Source organism: Molossus molossus, unplaced genomic scaffold, assembly GCF_014108415.1.
Source record: "Molossus molossus isolate mMolMol1 unplaced genomic scaffold, mMolMol1.p scaffold_m16_p_7, whole genome shotgun sequence".
NCBI lineage: Eukaryota > Metazoa > Chordata > Mammalia > Chiroptera > Molossidae > Molossus > Molossus molossus.
In genome coordinates, this window is record NW_023425401.1 from 16,999,320 (window position 1) to 17,018,901 (window position 19,582).

Here is a 19,582-nt window from a genome sequence, read left to right on the forward strand (position 1 = left end):
ACGCATTTAGTGGCTTCCAACAGCACACATTTGTTCACTTAGAGTTGTGGAGTTCAGAAGTCCCAAGTCACTTTCTCTGGGCTGGAGTCAAGCGGTTGGCGGCCTGTCTTGGCTCCGGAGGCTCCCGGGGAGAATCCATTTCCTCTCCTCTTCCAGCTGGAGGAGCCCGTTCTGGCGAAGAGCCCCTTGCTCCACTTCAAAGCCGGCAACGTAGAGTCTTCAGATCTCCCGCTGGCTCCGGCTCTCTGCTCCTTGCATCACATTCTCTCCTCCCGCTCGGCCTCCTGCCTCCCCCTTATACGAACCCTTGTGATACGCCGGGTCCACCCGGTTAATTCAGGATAATCTCAACATCTCAAAATCCTCATTTTACTCACATCTGCAAAGATCCTTTTGCCATGAAAACTAACATATTCACAAGTCCCAAGGAAGAGGACGGGGGCATCTTTGGGAGCCATTATTTTGCCCAATACAATTAATATTTGACATAGACAATTCCAGAAAAAGGGTTTTCTTTGCTTTTGCTTGGAAACCATTTCCAGATGGCGTCAAGTCCAGTTGCTTTATAAAGCTACGGCCAGGACAGTCCTCAATCAGCACCGCAGTCCCCTGTCGTAGGAACGTGGTAACTCTCAAAGCTGTGCGCTTCTGCTGTTTCATCAGAACTGCCTTTTCCAATTTCTAAGCTTTAACCTGCTCCTCCCCACCCCATCATAAACTATCTTCCTGTGTTTTTCTCTTTTTTGCACATTTTGAGCACAAAACTCTTTAGGAATTTAAGTACTTGGATGAAATAGGAGTAAGAATTAAAAAAATATATATAACCTTTGGTGAAAAGCTTGTGCCTCATTAAAATCCATCAGAAGTATGCATGTTTGCCATTATGTGTCCAAGGAGACTATTTTTCTGCGAATGAACCAACACAGGAGCTTTACTTTTTCACCATAATGAAGGACAAATAATATTCTTGCAAAAGTAAAAGCTAACTTGATGTTTAGACACTTTTCACATAGATTAGGATATTGAAATTTGCAGTCTAAGGTCTAACTCCAGATTAATTCCAACCAAGTTTGGTGAAACATGCATCTTTTTTTTTTTTTTATCCTCACTCAAGGATATTTTTCCATTTTTTATTCAGATAGAGTGGGAGGGAGAGAGAGGAAGAGAGAGAGAGAGAGAAACATTGACGTGAAAGGGACACATCGAGTGGCTGCCACCCGCATGACCCAACCAGGGCCGGGGACAAACTGCAACCGAGGCACGTGCCCTTAGTGGGAACCGAACTGGGTCTCTCGGGACCACAGGCCGACACTCCACCTGCTGAGCCAAACTGGCCAGGGTGAAACATGCATCTTTTTTTAACCTCATTAATAATTACTATCCCTATGGTAAAATGCAACATAGAAATGCCCATTTTAATAGTCAAAAGGGACAATTTGATGTGCGATCTATTTCCTTTTATAAAATAGCTCATCTATTTTAAAAAGTGAAATGCAAGGTCTTCCACTTACAGAAAGCAGTAGAGTCCAAACGAACAGACTGGCTATTTGTAATATCGGGGGAGAGAAGGGAAATTCCTATGAGAGTTGCTTTTCCCAAATTGAGTACTGACATAAAATTATCTCCAGTTCATAAATTACTATTGACTATGGTTTTAGTTTAAATAGCTCTTTTTCCCTGTCACAAATCACTTTAATATTTTCTTAGGAATTTGAATTAATCCAAGCTGAAGTGTTATCGGAACGTTTGGTAGAAATTCAAGAAATGGCCCTTGAGCATTTTGGTATGTGTACATCTACAAGGGTTGCAGGAAGATAGAGTGTTTGGTGGCCTGGGGACAGAATCTTTCTGTGATTTTTCAACTATCTTAAAATAGTACCTGGAATCTGTAGGAATCCAAATGTGCCCATTTTTTAAAGCAGGTGAAATTTTTATATGGCTTGCCTTCCTTTGCATTGCCCCAAACATCCACATTCCATAGACCCTCAAGTAGGCAGCAGAATGGAATGCTGCAGAGTTCCTTCCAGAGCCCATTGCCAAAGATCACGTCACTCGTCTGGAATCCAAACGGGGAAGGAGCTGCTCCTTGAAGAGACGATAAGACCTTAGCACGTACTTAAGAAAGTATCCCAGGGCTCTGAGAGATGTTATTTTTCAAGTTAGGCTATTCTGCTAACTCACTATTATTTGGACTCAGGGAAGGTATGATAAAAACCAGAGGAGGGTCTAACCTTGTCAATCTCTTCCCACCCCTTCCCTTTGCGCTGGATCCAAAGCAGACGTGAAAAATAAGAGACCGTTTGATATAGTGCCAATACTATTTTTTCATTCACTCATTCATTCAGTCATTTAGATGGCGGGCAGGGTAGGTAAGAGCTCTTTTCAAATAGGACCTGGATCCCTATATTCATCTTTTCCTGTGGCAGAGAAGTTCTAGATGAGTGGAAGACTTACACGAAGTCAACAGCAAAACCCCGAAAGAATGAGCATTTTTTATGATGGTGAGACAGGGCCTTTGTCAGCATAGCATAAAACCAAGACGTCCTAAAAGAAAAGGGCAACAGCTTTGATAACATGAACATTTTAAATGTCAACATGGAAAAATATGCCCTGAACAGAATTAAAGGACCAATGAAAGGTGGAGAGAAAAGGTGTACCATATATAAGAGATCAAAGGTTTAGATTTCTAATATATAAAGAATAAGAAACAAAAACCCAAGTAGAGAGGAAACATTAATATGCAATAAACCTGCTAATATAAAAATGTAAATTAAAACATCAATTTTATCTGCATCGATATAGATGTACAAATATGCATATACCTTTTTCGCAATTCAGATTTGACAAAATTGAACCATGTGACAATGTCAAATGTCTGCTGGGAGTGAGAGGGAGAGGGAGAACATTCCATGGGTGTGCATATTAATTCTCATAATCTTGTTGGAGGGAAATTTTATAATATGACTCAAAGATAACAATGCACTTTCCCTTCTACCCGCAATTCTCCTGCCAATAGATGAGAACTTGACAGGGTGTTGCAGAGGGATTCTTGTATCAGGCAAGGAGCTCAACCTTTGCATGCTTATCGTCCCTGCAAAGCCAAGAATCTATGTGTAGGGTGGAGCGTAATGTCTGTTTTCTGGTTGTGAGGCAGATCTCTCCTCCTGTCATAGTCCATTTGGGTCTCCAGAGCCGGAATACCTTTTTAGGGACAAGTCCATTAAGAGTGAGTCTGCTTAGAGGCTGTCTGGTTTTTACCCTATGTTGTCACGATCCTTTATAGATATGGGATAGGGTAAAACTTGGAGTAGAAAAATATGTCCCCTGTATACTGGAATTAAGGCAGCAACTCTTACCTCTGCTGACAGGGGAGGGGCTCCGGGAAGCTTAGCAATTCCCAGGAAAGCAAGTTACCAGTTCTGGGTGGTTTGGTTCGTGTTAAGATGCTACTGGGTAATTTTGTAAATAATGGGCCACGTGGAACACTAAATGACATGTAAATTTGGAGGTTATCTTCAGGGCTACTTTTACTCTTTAATAAATAAGGTAATTAACCTTAGTGTTTCATTTTGATCTCTTATAAATTAGAACTTTTAAAATTCTATGTTTGCAATAGAGGCGTTAGCTACCTTTACAGTGGTAATCACATTGCAATATATAAATGTATCAAATCAACACACTGTATACCTTTAACATACACAAGGGTATATGTCAATTATATATATCTCTCACTTAAGGAACTCTACAATGAAAAATTTTAAAAATTCTATGTTCCCTTGGGATAATAACTTATTTGTGTTATATCCCAGCGAAGACAACACTTTAGCTGAGAATTTTCTGGACACTAAATACCCTAAATGCTTTAATATCTCTTTCTCCCCCCCTCCCCTCCCCTCCCCTCCCTCCCCTCCCCTCCCCTCCCCTCTCCTCCCCTCCCCTTCCCTCCCCTCCCCCTTTCTACCAGTCCAGTCATACTTAGAAAACACCTAACTGTAGCATCTTACCATGGCTACAATCAGAAGCCCTCTTCCTAAGACTTCCATTCCTTTCTGATTATTAACCTAAGGGAGATGCAAACAACACTATCCATCAATCATGTACATACAGACACAAATCATTCCCAAGCCACCTCCTGAGCCAGGTCTCCTGGCTGACCCCAGAGGGGCAAACATTCCAGGCAAAGAAGAGGGAAGGAGCGCACCCAGGCTGCGTTGCTAAACCCACGAGCGGGAGTCCTGTGAGCGCAAAGGAGCTTGGAACCATTTCTGTAACATACGTAGGCATTAAAAATTAAATGAACTAAAACCAGTGCCCCTCAGGGACAACACAGCCCCAAGCTGGGGACCACAGTAAAATTCACGGGTCATATTTCATTCACGGCTGTGCAGCCAGTACCGTGTAATGATGTGTGGCCACCCTGCTTCCTCCTACTTGTCCTGGTCTAACGTATAGGAAAAGTGGATGGTTAGGAAGAAGGATGTGTGTGGTTCTGGGAGGAATAACTCGTGGAAGTCAAAGGTGATACCAGGCCGAGCCTGGTCACAGCAGCTGACCGACTCCCTAGTCACTCACTCTCATTTTTAGGTATTTCCTATAAAAGGTTAAAAGTGAACTCTTTCGCTCTCAGGGTTTTGGCAGAGGCCCAAGTTAGAGAACCAAATATTCCAGCATCTCAAAGAGGAGTATTGGGCTCCCTTTGCAAGATATGCTGATTTCCATTCTCCTGCCATTAGCCCCTGGGCCACCTTCAAGTGATATAATAGAAGGGGTGAAACACCAGGATTGAGTGTCTCTGGAGAGAGTTGTCAGTGGGGAGGTGCGTGGTGAGGGGAGGGAATATTTCTGCCATTTCAAACCAGCTAAGGGGATCTTACAGAGAAGTTGTCATGCGTGCCGGAGGGAGGGAACATCTAAAGTCTGCTGAGGAGAGATTGTTGCTAGCTTGCTCCTCTGGGGCCAGGACATCGAGAGTTCATTGATTGAGAGCTATGCTTCTAGAGTTTGGTGGGACAGGCTGTTTCCCCTTCGTCAGATGAGGACCCCATGGAAGGGCCCAGACTGGATCATTTTGTAATGGACTCTATCCAAGAAGACTACCTAGAGAGTAAAGGTGACCCTCCCCAACAGATGGGGGTCACTTACCAGAATCTGAGGGACAGGAGTCCAGCTGCTGTCTTTGGGAGATTTTTACCCTGGGCAAGTCCTTGAAGAATACATAAAATGCTTCAGAAGAGAGAGAATTGGCCTTTAAATGTTACACCCTGAAAGGACATTGATACCACATTCAAACTATCAAATAAGGCCTTTCTTCAACTCTGGTAGGAGCAAAACCCAGCAGGTCAGACTGGTTCTCCCTTCACCTCTGGTCATTTCCTGGTGAGGGGTAAGCCAGAGCTGGGGGTGAGAGAAACTTAGAATGAAATACATTTGGGAGTTCCCATGCTACTCTGGGTGCTGAACACCATGCATTGCTGTTGCTTGTTGCGAGTAGCTGGAGAAGTTGCTTGCTGTTGCTTGTTGAGAGGGTCTGGAGGCTTTTTACTCAGGCGCAGGAAGTAGGAGTCAAGAGGACACGTGCACAGGTTGGTGGTGGGAAAGAACAACGTCGCTGTTTCCACCTTTTCAAGTTTCACTTTATTGACTGAGCCAGGTCTGTATGAAACACCAAGGTCTGCCCGCAGAGAAGTATGTGTATGTTCCGGATCCCCTTCCCTCTCCCTTCTCAAGGACGTCAACCCCGCAGCCACCACCTTCCTCTTGCGTGTCACCGATTTCTCCATCTTCACCAGACCTTTCCCACCAGCATATAAAAATGACTTTTTATCAACCATGTTAAAATAAAAATGATCCCATGTCTTTTGAGCGACTGCTCTGTTCCATTTCCCGTCACTGAAAAATGCTCTGAACGAGTTGCTGACTTCACGGTCCATGTTTCTGCATCTCCCATTCTGTCCTCAGTCCATTCCAGTGGGCTCCCATCACCGCACACTGAAAGGCTGTCCCCAGAACAACGGTCCTCTAGCCACGTCTTCGGTTTCTCAGCTGCACTTGATATGGTTGGCCAGTTCTTCCCTTGGAGACACATTCTTCTCCAGGGATTTTGTCACATACTGATCGGGGCCCTTCCTACATACTGGCCGTTCCTCATTTGCTAGCTCTTCCTCCTCTACCAGCTCCTGTCCTTAGTCTCTTCGCATCTCTTTCCAAATTCTCTTCCTAAACCACTTAACCCTGAGGCTGTATTGGACAGCGCAGATATAAGACATTTCCATCCCTGCAGAAAGTCTTACTTGCCACTACTGGTCGGAAAGAAGAAAACAAAATCTTATTATTAAGTAAAGCCGACTTCAATCAGTCAACAAAAATAAAGAGAAAAAACAGGAATGTGTACATGTCTGTTCATTTAGGAAAACATTCTTTGGGTTCTGAGTGATAAAGAACCCAACCCAAGTCATCAGAAGAGAAAAAGAAAGACTGGCTGAAGTATGTGGAGAGGTACAGGGGAGCTTCGGGAGCAGGGCTTAGCCACGATCCCCAGGACCCCTCCCTCTGCTCCCCGTCCTCTGAGCTGGCTCCACTTCTGGTTCTGCCTATTGACTCCTCATTCCCGCAGCAGCAGCACTAAGCACACATTGTCCTAAGGCTCAGGTAAGCTCAGGTGTACTCCTTTACTCCAAAGCGCGTAGATTTATTTCTACTCATTAGTATTTCCTTTCTTCTACTTTTTTCGGATTTAATTTGTCTGAAATGGGAATTAGACTTATTGTTTTTCAATCTCCAACCCCACCATAGGTACTATGCATTTGGAACCACAGCTTTCCTTTTTGGCGTTACTGTTTAATATGTCACTGTCTGCCCTGGCCGGTTTGGTTCAGCGGTTAGAGCGTCGGCCTGCGGTCCTGAGAGACCCTGGTTCGGTTCCCGCTAGGGGCACGTACCTCGGTTGCAGTTTGTCCCCGGCCCTGGTTGGTTGTGCGGGTGGCAGCCACTCGATGTGTCCCTTTCACATCGATGTTTCTCTCTCTCTCTCTGTTCCTCTCTTTCCCTCCCACTCTACCTGAACAAAAAATGGAAAAATGTCCTCAGGTGAGGACATATTATTATATATATATATAATGTCACTGTCATTATCATTCAGTTTGCAATATTTTTTTATTTCATTTGATTTTCTTGAGTTATTTAGAAGTGTATTACATAACATAATTTCCGAATTTGGGGGGAATTTTCTAATTACCTTCTGTTGTTGACTTATATTTTAATGCCATTGTAGTCAGAGAATATATTCCATATGATCTGAATCCTTTGACAAAAGATTGAAGACCTCCCTAAGGTCAGCATAGAATGTCCTTTGTTAATATCTACTATTAATATAATGGCATCAGTTCTCTTTCGGTTAGTGTCTACATGATATATATTTTACCATCCTTTTCCTCTCACCATTTCTGTATCTATATTTAAAGTGATTCTGTTGTTGACAGCATATAGTTGGGTTTTTTAGTTTCCAACCTAATCTCTAAAATATGTTTTTGATTGGCTCATTTATAGTAAATGGAATAACTGATACAGTTGGGTTTAAGTTCACTATTTTGACATTTATTTCTTCATCTGGTCTTTGTTCATTTATTCCTCCTTTTGGATTAATCAAGCGTATTTTATAATTTCATTTTTCTATCCATTAATAGATGGTTCCTTATAAATTATTATAGTTTTCTTTTATGATTTCTGTAGAGATTATAATATGCATCTTTGATTTAATACAGTCCATCCTAACTTTTGTGTTACTGTTTTTATATATTTTATTTATGTATGTTATAAATCCCATAAGACATTGTTATTCATTGTTACATGAAACAGGCAATAGTATTTTATGTTTACCCAGATAGTTACATTTCTGATGCTCTTCATTCCTTCCTTCATTTCCATGCTTTTACGTAACTGTTTCCTCTTGTCCTGGTAGTGTGGGTCTGCTGGTGAAAACTTCTCTTGTTTTTCTGAAAATATATTTATTTTTGCTTCCATTTAAAAATAATTTTTTTTTCTTTATTGGTTTGAGAGAGAGAGAGAGAGGAAGGGAAAAGGAGAGAGAGATAGAAACATCAATGAAAGAGAACATTGATTGGCCACCTCCTGCATGTCCCCCACTGGGGATCTGGCTCACAACCTGGACATGTGCCCTGACTGGGAATCAAACCAGCGACCTTTTAGTGCATGGGTCAGTGCTCAACCACTGAGCCACACCGGCTGGGCCGCTTTCATTTTTAAATGATATTTTAAATGAATACAGAATTCCAGTTGACAAACTTTTATTTTGGCACTTTGAAGATGTTATTTTGTTATCTCCTGGCTTCCATAACTTATGTTGAAAAAGCAACCGTTAGTTTTATTGTTGTTCCTTTTAAGTTAATGTATCTTTTTTCTGTGGCTGAAATGTATCTTTTAAGGTTTTCTCACTGTTCTTGATTATTAAAAGGTTGACAAAACAGGTCTAAGTATGTTTCTCATTTAATTTAGCCTGCTTAGAATTTTCTAAGCTTCTTGAATCTGTGGGATGATGTCTTATCAACCTTGAAGAATTTTTAGCCATTATTTCTTTAAATATTGTTTCTGTTCCAATTTATTTCTCCTCTTCTGGTAGTCCAATAAAATATGGTAGACCTTTTAACTTTGTTCCATTTATCTCTAATAGTGTTTTATTTTTGTATATCCATTCTATCTGTGCTTTGAATTTGTATCTTTCTATTGTCTTATTTTATAATCTAATAATCTTAATTTCTTCTCTGTCAAATCTGCTGTTAAATGTATCCAATGTGTTCTTAACTTCAGATACTATATTTTTGAGTTAGAGAATGTGTATTTGATTTTTTACATAGAGTTTAGTTCTCTGTTACTAATTCCTTACCTTTTCATTCATTTTTCCTCTATTTTCTGCAATATATTAGTCAGTTAAAGTCTTTGTTTGCCTGCTTCAATATCTGTATTATCTGTAGGTCTGCTTCTATTGTTTATCTTTTCTCTTGATTATGATTATCAGTCACTTTTTTTTTTCTATTCACTGATGCTTAGCAATGTTTTCTTTGTCAGACATTGAACATATAAAAACACTGTAGAGGCTCTAGATTATACCTCACACTAGAGAGGATTTCCACTTTCTCCATTAGACCAATAAAATGAGGGGTTTATCTTGAGATGAGTAGGGATTACACTGCACCTTTAGTAAGATTTAGTACACTTCTGGATTTTCTCTGTTCCTTATACACAGCTTTTCTGAGCTTTTGGTTACAGTCTGTGGGATCTCTGTCTTCCCAGTCCTAAAAACTGGGAAATTTAGTGCTATGCTTTGGAGATTTCGAACTTAGTTTTTATCCTCCCCTTTCTTGACCTATTACAATGTCAGAATTTGGAAGATGTCCTAAGGGTGCCTAGCTATGTGTTTTAATGTCAGGATCTCTTTCCCTAGTTAGACTTTTTCTCTGTGGGACTGTGAAACTAGAGGAGATTGTAATATGCCTTTTGAAGCCTTCAACTAAACTTCCCAGCCTTCTTTGCATAGCCCCTGAACTCAGAGGATGTCCCATGGGGAAAACCAGTTGGGCGTTTTGAGTTGAGCACTTCTCAAATTTCTAGTTTCTCTCACCAGCCCCACGTGACTACCAAAAGCCTCTCTGGTTTTTCTTTCCTCAAGAAAATTCTTCTTTACAAGCCAAGTCTAATTCTTGGTTCATGCCCAGAATTGTCAAATGTCCCCAAAGAAGAAAACAACTGGTGATTTATGTCGCCCTCATTGCTTCCTCATTTTCTGAGACCCTAAAAATGTAATTTTTGTAACATTTCTGGCTCTCCTTAGTTGCTGCAATGGGAATTATAGTCTGTCACGACCTACTACATTTTGCTAAGAAACACAAGTACCCTGACCATTATCTTTTGAGGATAAAGGCCCACCAATATGGTTACAACTTTAAGAATTGAAAAGAGACGTAACCTGCCTCTAGTACTTGGATTCGGGGGAGGGAAAGGGGGGAGAGGTTACATTGGTGGTCCAGACTTGTGTTCTCAATTGCAGAGCACCTTAACAAATAAGCAGCATGGTCTTGGGAGCTACCGCTAGACTTGATATGGAGAGAACAGCTGTCATGAGTGGCTTTTGAATAAACCATGTAAGCTCGCAGCAATAACCATAGCTAGCAGCAATGAAAATTTACTAAATATCTAGACTCTTCCATTTTCCTGGACATAAATTCTCATATGATTCAAGGGAGATAAATGGTGATAGGAGGAGACAGATCTGGGGTGATGAACACATGATACAATATACAGATGATGTATTATAGAATTGTACATCTGAAACCTATATAATTTTATTAACCAATGTAACCCCAATAAATTCAATTAAAAAATATAGGGAAGCAATCCTCCCCTCTTTTGGGGGGTGATATTTAAAGCAGATCACATTTGAATCAGAAAATTAAATAAAAGTCTGTATTCTTCCACAGAGGAAAAATACTTACTACACTGTTATTTCTAGTAGTGTGACCAGGCAGCTGGGTACAAAATTGACTCAGAGCTGTGTGACTCTGAATATGAAGATTTATGAATACCTTAATAATTTTATTTTTCTTATATTATCTTTTTCATATGTAGTTATATACATACAAATACACACACATATATGTGTTTATATATGTACATACATTACATATATATGTTTAGCTATCTCCCTTTTCAGTCATTATTCATATAATATGGGGAATTATTTTTTAATTATGATTTTAAATTATATTCTTTTTCAAGAACAATATTGACATTTTAAACAACTAGATCCACACCTCTTATTCTTTTATACCATGACTTTAGTAGTTTCTGTTTTGGTTTTTTGTTTTTGTTTGTTTGTTTTGTGGTTTGGTCAGTTGAAGGATATCTTCAAATTACTTTCTCTAGTGTTTTTTAAGTAATTGCATGTCTGACTATGACTCCTGCTGTCTTCATGAATGTAGATAACCTTGAAATCCTTAAGCTACACATTTTTGCTCCCAAATTTCTAGAGCAATGGTTTTCAACCTTGACTGCACAATGTCATCTCCTGCGAGTTGAAAAGGTGCCGATGCCTGGGTCCCATTCCTAGCAATTCTGATTTAACTAACCTGAGATCTGGCCTGGATATCAGGATTAAAAACAAAACAAAACAAAGCAACAACACAATAAAAAATATACTCAGGCTCCACTCTAGGTCAATTAAAGCAGAATTCCTGGGAGCGAGGCTTGGGCCTCGGTCGGCACACCCTTTCTGCTCTGGGTGAGAAGTTCTCACATGTGCAAACCATGCTGTCAGTTTCCAACAGGGTCACTTTTGTTCTTTGTTGCCATCAGTGGGGGTTAGGATTTTGCTTGCACATGTCTAGACTGGTCGTGATCCTTTCTGACCTGTCGTCTCCCTGTCATCTGTAGTCTCCCTGTGCCAGCGGGTGTCTTGTTATAGCTCCCCTCTTTCTCTAAGGAGGGGAGTCATTCTGCACCTTATGAAACACTTTTCCGAAATTTTCTTTGCTATTTCACAGGAGATCATTTTTGAGGCTTGCTTTTCCTCTGTCTCTCCAGAATGATGCTCTCCTTCCCTTTCTCCCATTGGGCGTTTTGTCAGACCCCTATTTTTGTTGTTATTGTGGGATCTTGTTGGTTTTGGTTGTATCTGCTTTCTTCTTTTTACTCATCTCAAATAAGGCAACATTGATCTCATCGGCCCCCACCTCCGGTAGTGTGGCTGACAGGTGATTACGTTTCTCAGATTCCTTCTATAGTACAGTTGTAAACATTCCCGTCTCCCAGTTCAGTTCTGAAAGTCTAGGAGGCTTTCTCTTCATCTTGTGTTGCCTTATGAGGAAACATCTACCTCTATTTGCTTGGCCCGCTCATGCGTTGATTGGACACAATGTACTTAAAGATGCATTTCCAGCATTCACTCTTACCGTGATGTTTTTCTACATCATCCACCCGTAGTGCTTTTCTTGTGGGGACCCCTTTTCTCAAGAAACTATCTGTTAATGCCAGTACACACCTCCCACTTCACCTCTGGCCCGGTTCTTTCCTGGGTTTTTTCCTGGGGGCCAGATGGTGATGCGGACTGAAGAACAATAGCCCCCAGAGCACGACACCAGCGGGCCAGGCAGTGGCTGATACGGTTCCTTGTGGGTCATGCTGGCTCTCTGAGTCAGTGGTTTGTCAGGGGGACAGGTATGAGGTACCTCCCTGTCCTTACTTAGATGATGTGTGTTGGGGTATGAGGGGAGTGCTCTGAAGAAAGCACCCCACCCCCACCCCGCCATAAAAACGTATAATAAGGGAAACTGAGAGAGGAGAGGGTGGAGGCCTGGGACACAGCATTCCAGGCGGAGAGAACAGGTGACGTTTCCTAAGGCTTGAGGAGACGGAGGAGCCCCAGTGTGGCAGGGACTCAGAGTGTGATGAGAGCAGGTTCTAGAAGAGGCTGGGCAGGTGAGCACACTGTGCAGGACAGACGGCTGCTCCTGTCATTCTGTGAGCACTGCGGTGCTCAGTCCTGCATTGCTCATTTCCATCCGAGCAGGACAGACGGCCACTCCTGTCATTCTGTGAGCACTGCGGTGCTCAGTCCTGCATTGCTCATTTCCATCCTAGCATTAAACATGGTAGGAGTTGCTCATCTACTCAGCCTAAGTAAGCAAGAATGTGTGTGTGTGTGTGCTCCACCCATGGAATTCTAAAATATATGATGACAAATAAAACAAACAAAAAAAAGGTCTTTCTTTACATAAAATTGCTATGAATATTTAATCTGGCTTGAAAGGTCAAAAGTGGCCCCATGAATCTATATTATAAACTTGACCGAAGCCATGTCTTCCTATAAATCCAGGAGATTTTCCAGGGAGAAAGACACTTGACCAGACGTTGCCTCTGTCTGAAAACGAGCGAATGAACACTGGTGTGCCTGCCTCTGTCAGCTTAGTCTTCAAACAAATTTGTTCTCATCTGTGGTCACAAGGGTGATTCATTGTGTCTTTCTCCCCCGCACCCCACTTTGATTCCCTGCAAGGCCTATCATAAGCTAGGTTAAGCCAAAGTGGAAAAATAAAGAAAGAAAACCTCATCAGAAAAAAATAAATCCCAACCTTCTCAGGAAAGAAATCAGATATTTTCCTATTCACAGTTCCTCAAATACGGTTGATAACTCTGGCACAATTACTGCAGGCTGATTTTCCCCTCTGTTTTGAATTGATTTTTTATTTTCCTACTAACTGTTTGATTTTATTTATTAATTTAGCCTGGCTTATTTTCTAAGTTTGGGCCTTTATGAGACTTTGGCCCCAGCAGAACTTCTCTTTTTAGTTTCTACCTTAGCTACTGGGATCCCCAGATCGCTCTATCCCCCCCCACCCCCCCGCGCCCCTGGTCCCTTTCTCTCTGTCTTGCTCTCCGTCTCTCTTTCTCATCACACTTCTCACACTCCCGCTTTCACTGTCCCCTTGCCCTAGCCCCTTCTCTATTTCTTACTCACACTTTGTTCCTACCTCTTTCTTTCACTTTCGTTCTCTCACACTCAGTCTCCCTCTTATTCTCTCTCTGATAATTGGCAAAATGACCTCCAGGTTTGCAGTTTCAACTACCACCTGCCAAGAGGTATCTTCTCTATATTTGTAGTTAGGGGGCTCTTTGAGTTGCTAATAACAGAATTCAGCTCTGACTGGTGGCAAAAAAGGAGGGGAACTTTATTGGAAGGTTTCTCACGGAATCAAGAATCAAGAGGCAAACAATCATGAACAGAAATGGCTCTAGGGCCCACTGCTAATATAGGAATTTAACACCATGAAGTCCCAATCTACTTGTTTTCCTGGTCCTGGATCCACATCTCTGGGAGATAGAATTTGACCAACTCAGATCTAACTGCGGATCAGCCAGCTCTGGATAGGGGAGAAGAATTGTGTTACACGGATGAGAACGCTTCGGGTCTGCCCATGTCTACGGCGCTGTTCCCAGAGATCATAAACTAGGTAGCAACCTAATGGTTGCACACTGAAATATCAGTTCAGTCCTGGTTTTCTGATTTTTGGATGACAGACCCACTTGGATGAACTATTGCAGTGACTGAAATTCTCATCTTCCTTCTACGATCCACTGTCCAGTGGGATTCAGTCTCACTGAGACAACAGTCTCTTGCCTGGTCCTCCAGCCCCGCTGTTATGACCAGTCCCTCTCCATCCTCACCCCACACTACACATTCAGCAACATGCGTATACACCCAACGTGTGTATAACGAGAAAGAGAGCCCAATTAATCAGAAGGAATAAACCTCAGGGGATAACCTCAGGTAATTCACAAAGATTTTCCAACTGGAATTGGGCTTTGGTCACAGTATATAGAACTGTTTACTTAGAAATATGAATTGGCAAATTATTAACTTATCTATTTAAAATATGTCTTTGTCTAGCAAGGAGGATCAGAAACTAATTCAAGAACCCCCCAGAGCGGAGTGTAATTTAGAACTAGTTTAAGTGCTTCAGTGGAAAGGGGCAAGGGACTATGAACAAAGTCAGTGGGAGGCCAGGGGGGTCTTTCCCTGAGGAACTGATGCTCTGAGGTCAGGAGGCTGGGAGTGGGATGTCAGGGAGGAGACGCGGAGGCAAGCCTTCTGGGCAGAGAGAACAGCGTGTACATGGTCTCCAGCGCATCTGAGGAACTGGGAATCCAATGTGCCACAAGGGAGCAGAGATGAACGAGGAGCAGGGTGGAAGGCTGATGGGCCAGCAGGCAGGGCCAGCCCTTGTGAGCAGGCTACAGATTTTTGCTGAGAAGCCATCAAGGGCTTTTTAAGCGGTAGTGTAACAGAATCAAATTCAGCTTTTAAAATTATCTTTCTGGCTGCTGTTTAGAGGATAAATTGCAAGGAATTGAGAGAGGATATGGGCAAAGCGAAGGACGCGGTGAGTGAAATCTGGAAACTACTATTGTGAAATGTCTGCAAATTTGTAGAACTGGCAGAAAGCCCGGATGCTCAGATAATTTTATAGCTATTTTCATTTTGAACCTGCCAGTCATCATAGTTCAGAGGTCATTTGAATGAAGTAGTAATAACGTCAAGACCAAGACAGAAGTGTGAAATGACTAGGATTTGCCCCAGATGATGAAACAATAACATCGTGTATGAATCAAGGATAACTCTTTGGCTTATGGTCTGAGGAATTAGGTAAATGTTTGGTGTGACTGCCTATGCTGTCTCCTTTATTTCTCCTTGAGAGTAACTTATCCAATGAGAAGAAGCCATTTTGATTATGCTTTTCCTTCAGTTGGTCAAGTCCCTGACTCAGTCTGTATATTTAATAGATTTCTTTTGCCATCCACTATGTGATATGTATTACATGCCATTGAGTCAGCTCCCACCCCTGGCCCCTGGCAGCCCTATGAGTGAGTGATGTCCACCATGTCCTGTCCTCAGCAGCCCTGCTCAGTTCCTGCAGACTCATGCCTATGGCTTCTTTCATGGAGTCGATCCTTCTCATGTTTGGTCTGCCTCTTTATCTGATGCTTCTGTTTTTCCCAGAATTATTCTTTTTGAATATCATAAACTTTTTGATGTTTGTATTAAAAAGAAGAGTCCTGTAAACATCATATTAGGATGACTGCAGGAAATACTGAATTTAGATACTTAAGTCATTATGAACAATATCCTTCAAAATCCTCTTTAACTCCCTATGACTCCCTTTAACTCAAGTTTATGGAAAACATATAGAAACATTTCAAAAGTAACATTTTGAATGTTGGCTATTGTTTATGATGATGGGAGGATAAGAGGCAATCGGAGTGTCCATGGCTGGAGAATGGGACACAGGAGTTAGAAGGAACAAACGAGATGTCCACCCAGCAAGGACCGTGTTCAGTACACAGTCATCTCAATGGGAAAGATGAGGTTCCGGCCAGAGAATGTTGGATTCGCAATAAAACTGAATTTTCCTACAATATTTTAATAATGTATTCCTTCCTTCTTCCCTTTTCTGTCCCCTCACTCATTCAATGTTTGTTGTTATTATTTTTTGAGTCTCTGCCATTATGCTAAATTCAAGATACTGTAAAAAATAGCATAGATGTTGTTCCTCCCCAAGAGGAGTAGGGAAACAGACAATAACAAATAGTCACATAAATAAAGACAGGGCTACAAACTGTGATGAACTCCTTGAAAAAAATATACGAGTTAAAAAATAGAAAGAGGTAGACCAGGGTAGGCTTCTTTGACAAAAAGACATTTGAGACCTAAAGAATGGTATTTCCCCAACGGAAGCTAGAAGAAGGGCATTTCGGTTCATGGGAATAGCATGGACAACAGACCTCACGAGGAGAAGGGCCTGGTATGTATGAGAAAATGAACGGAGGTTGGTATGGGTGTTACATGAGGGACTGCAGTACAAGATGGGGAAGGAGAAGCGTACAGAGGCCAGGCCTCTACAGGCCTTCTAGGTCTTATTGCTGACCTTAGATGTTAACTCAGATGATTGGCATCTGTTGAAGGGTTTTGGGCTGGAGAGTAGAATGATTTAATTGACATTATAAGACTATGTTGTTGAGTGATACAAGGTGAAAGCGTTGGAATAAGAACAAGGATGGATACAGAAAGAACCACTGGGCGGTTTTTCAGGAGTTCGGGTGGGAGGTGGCTTGGACAAGGGGATTGGTAGTGGAGATGGAGAGAAGAGCATAGCTTTGAGAGATACCCTAATGGTAGAATAACAGAACTTGGTGTTACATTAGCTATGATACTGGGAGAAAGACAGAATCAAAGATAACTCCTAGTTTTCTGGCTTTCAGGTAAATGTTGGTACCATTTGCTGAGTGGCACATTTTCAAGAAAAGATCGGGAGTTCCATTTGGATCATGTAAAGATTGCTGTACAGTTTTGTGCAGTTGGTTATATGGGTCTAGAGTTGAAAGAGCAAACAAAATTGGATAAATAAATGTGGGAGTGATGTACAGAAACAACAGAAAGCATACTTAAAGAGGGATAGCACATAGTGGGAAGATAAGAGTCCCCAGGACAATGCCTTGAGGACATTCAATGTTAGAAAAGGAAGAGTCCAGAGAAAATAATGTTTTGAGAAGGAAACATTTGCTAACTCTGTTGAGTGATGCTTAGATATTGAGTAAAATAAGATGGAAAAAGATCCATTGGATTTGGCAACGTGGTGATCATTAGTGATCCTAAGAACAGTTTGGGGGAGAAAGAAAAAAGGGACAAAGCCAGTTTATAGGAGAATTAGTTGTGAATAACAGGCGACAGAGTGGAGGTAACATATGAACACAAGTCTTCCAAGAAGCATTACTATGAGGCGACATGAGGAAATGAGTTAGTATATGAAGCAGGACTGTATTAGACACCTCTTTTATTTCACTTCAACATGCCCCATGCAACCCAGAAACCAGGAGAGATAACATCCAAGGATAAACCTTGATCAAAGGGCAATGGGAACTGATGGATAAAAGCTTTCCTTTTTCATCCCTTGGGTGGATGATTTTGGGACACGTTCATAAGTCTACACAGATGAACTCATGGGACTGAACACCAGGTGCCTTTAAATACATCTGTGTATTGACTTTACTCCTTTTCCTGTTTTGTCCCTCTTTCCCCCATCCTGAGATCACTTCCAGATAAATCACCTACCTGTATGCAAGCTTTCGACTCATACTAGAGTGTGATGGGAAGGATCAGTAGAAAAGAAAAAGATGAGACACAGAAGAGGCAAGGGATAACTTAGAGTAAGGCCTTTGAGAAGGTGAGAGCAGATGGGACCCAGAGTACGTGGAGAGACTGGTTGAAAAGGAGGAAGGGCCCGGCCGGTGTGGTTCAGTGGTTGAGTTTCCACCCATGCACCAAGAGGCCACTGTTTCGATTACCAATCAAGACACGTGCCTGGGTTTCAGTCTTGATCCCCAGTTAGGGGACGTGCAGGAGGCAGCCAATCAATATTGATGCTTCTCTCTCATGGATGTTTCTATCTCTTTCTCTCTTCCAAATCAATTTAAAAAACAAACATTTTTTAAAAGGAGAAAGGATATTCCCTATGTTATGAGACAGGAGAGCAAGTGAAGATGAATTGGGGACAGGTCTGTTTGTAGTTTGAGATTGTATAAATGAGAGAGTTCCTGTATTAGTTAGGGTTTAGCCAGAGAAGCAGATCTATATCTATCTATCTATCTATCTATCTATCTATCTATCTATCTATCTAAGAAAGGAGTAGGGAGAGAGAGTAATTGATTGATTGCAAGGAATATCACTTGTGTGATAGTGGGGCAACTCCAAAATCAGTAGTTCAGGTGATGAGGAAGGGTAGGCTGGAACTCTCAGGCATGGACTGAAACACCCACAGGCAGAATTTCTTCTTAATCAGGGAAGCTTCAGTTCTGTTTTCAGTTCTCCTCACTGACTGAATCATGCCCACTCAAACTATCTAGGATAATCTCCCCTACTAAAAGTCAACTGATTATGGATTTTATTCATTGTTAAATACCTCACAGCAACACCTAGATTAGTGTTCAATTGAATAGCTAAAGACTATAGCCTCACCAAATGGATACATCAAAAGACCCTCATGCTATCTACTTTTATCTCTAGAGCTCTGCTAACTAATAGAAAGTGTTGCAATGATGGAAATGATTTATATCTACATTGTTTAATATAAAAGCAGCCAGCCACATGTGCTGTTGAACACGGTGCCTAATGCAATTGAAGAACTGAGTGGAGTTTTATTCAATTTTAATTAATTTACATTTATATAGCCATAAGTGCCAGTGGCTACTATATTGACATGCAGCTGTGAAGTACAAAACAGTTTTATCAGTTGAGGATATTATTGCTAACTAACAGTAATAAATTGGTAGATCAAATATGGCTGAAAAAAGAAAAGCAGAGCATGTTCTTATTTGCCCTTCAATCTATACAGTAGGAATTTCTCAGTCACAGCTATCATCTCTGACACTGACCTTGCAATTTGCTCGTATCATGATTCTGGCTGAGCAGCTCATCACTCGAAGGAGATGTGCATTCCAGCATGGAGCAAGCAACAGGCTTGCTTCCTGTGTGCACAGAGCCTTTTCCAGATGGCAAATTGTATTATAAAAAAACCACATCAGTCTGTGTACTATATCATGTTTCCTGATTAATGGATTACATTATAACTTATGATCAGAATAAAAACACATGTTGTAGGGAAAATGCCCTTTTTATATAACAAAGAAAAACTCAGAGGCTTCTTAAAATGAGAAAGTATGTGGGCCACATTCCCCAAACGCAATGTAATATAACTCAAACTTAGCAATAAAAATAAAACTATATTTGGCTTGGCCAGTGCATCTCAGTGAATTGAGTGTTGTCCCATGGACTGAGAGGTCCCGGTTCAATTCCCAGTCAGGGCACATGCCTGGGTTGCAGGCTCCAACCTCAGTAGGAGGCGTGCAGGAGGCAGCCAATCAATGTTTCTCTCTCACATTGATGTTTCTATCTCTCTCTCCCTCCCTCTCTCTCTAAGGAAAATCAATGAAAACATATTTAAAAATAATAATAAATAAATAA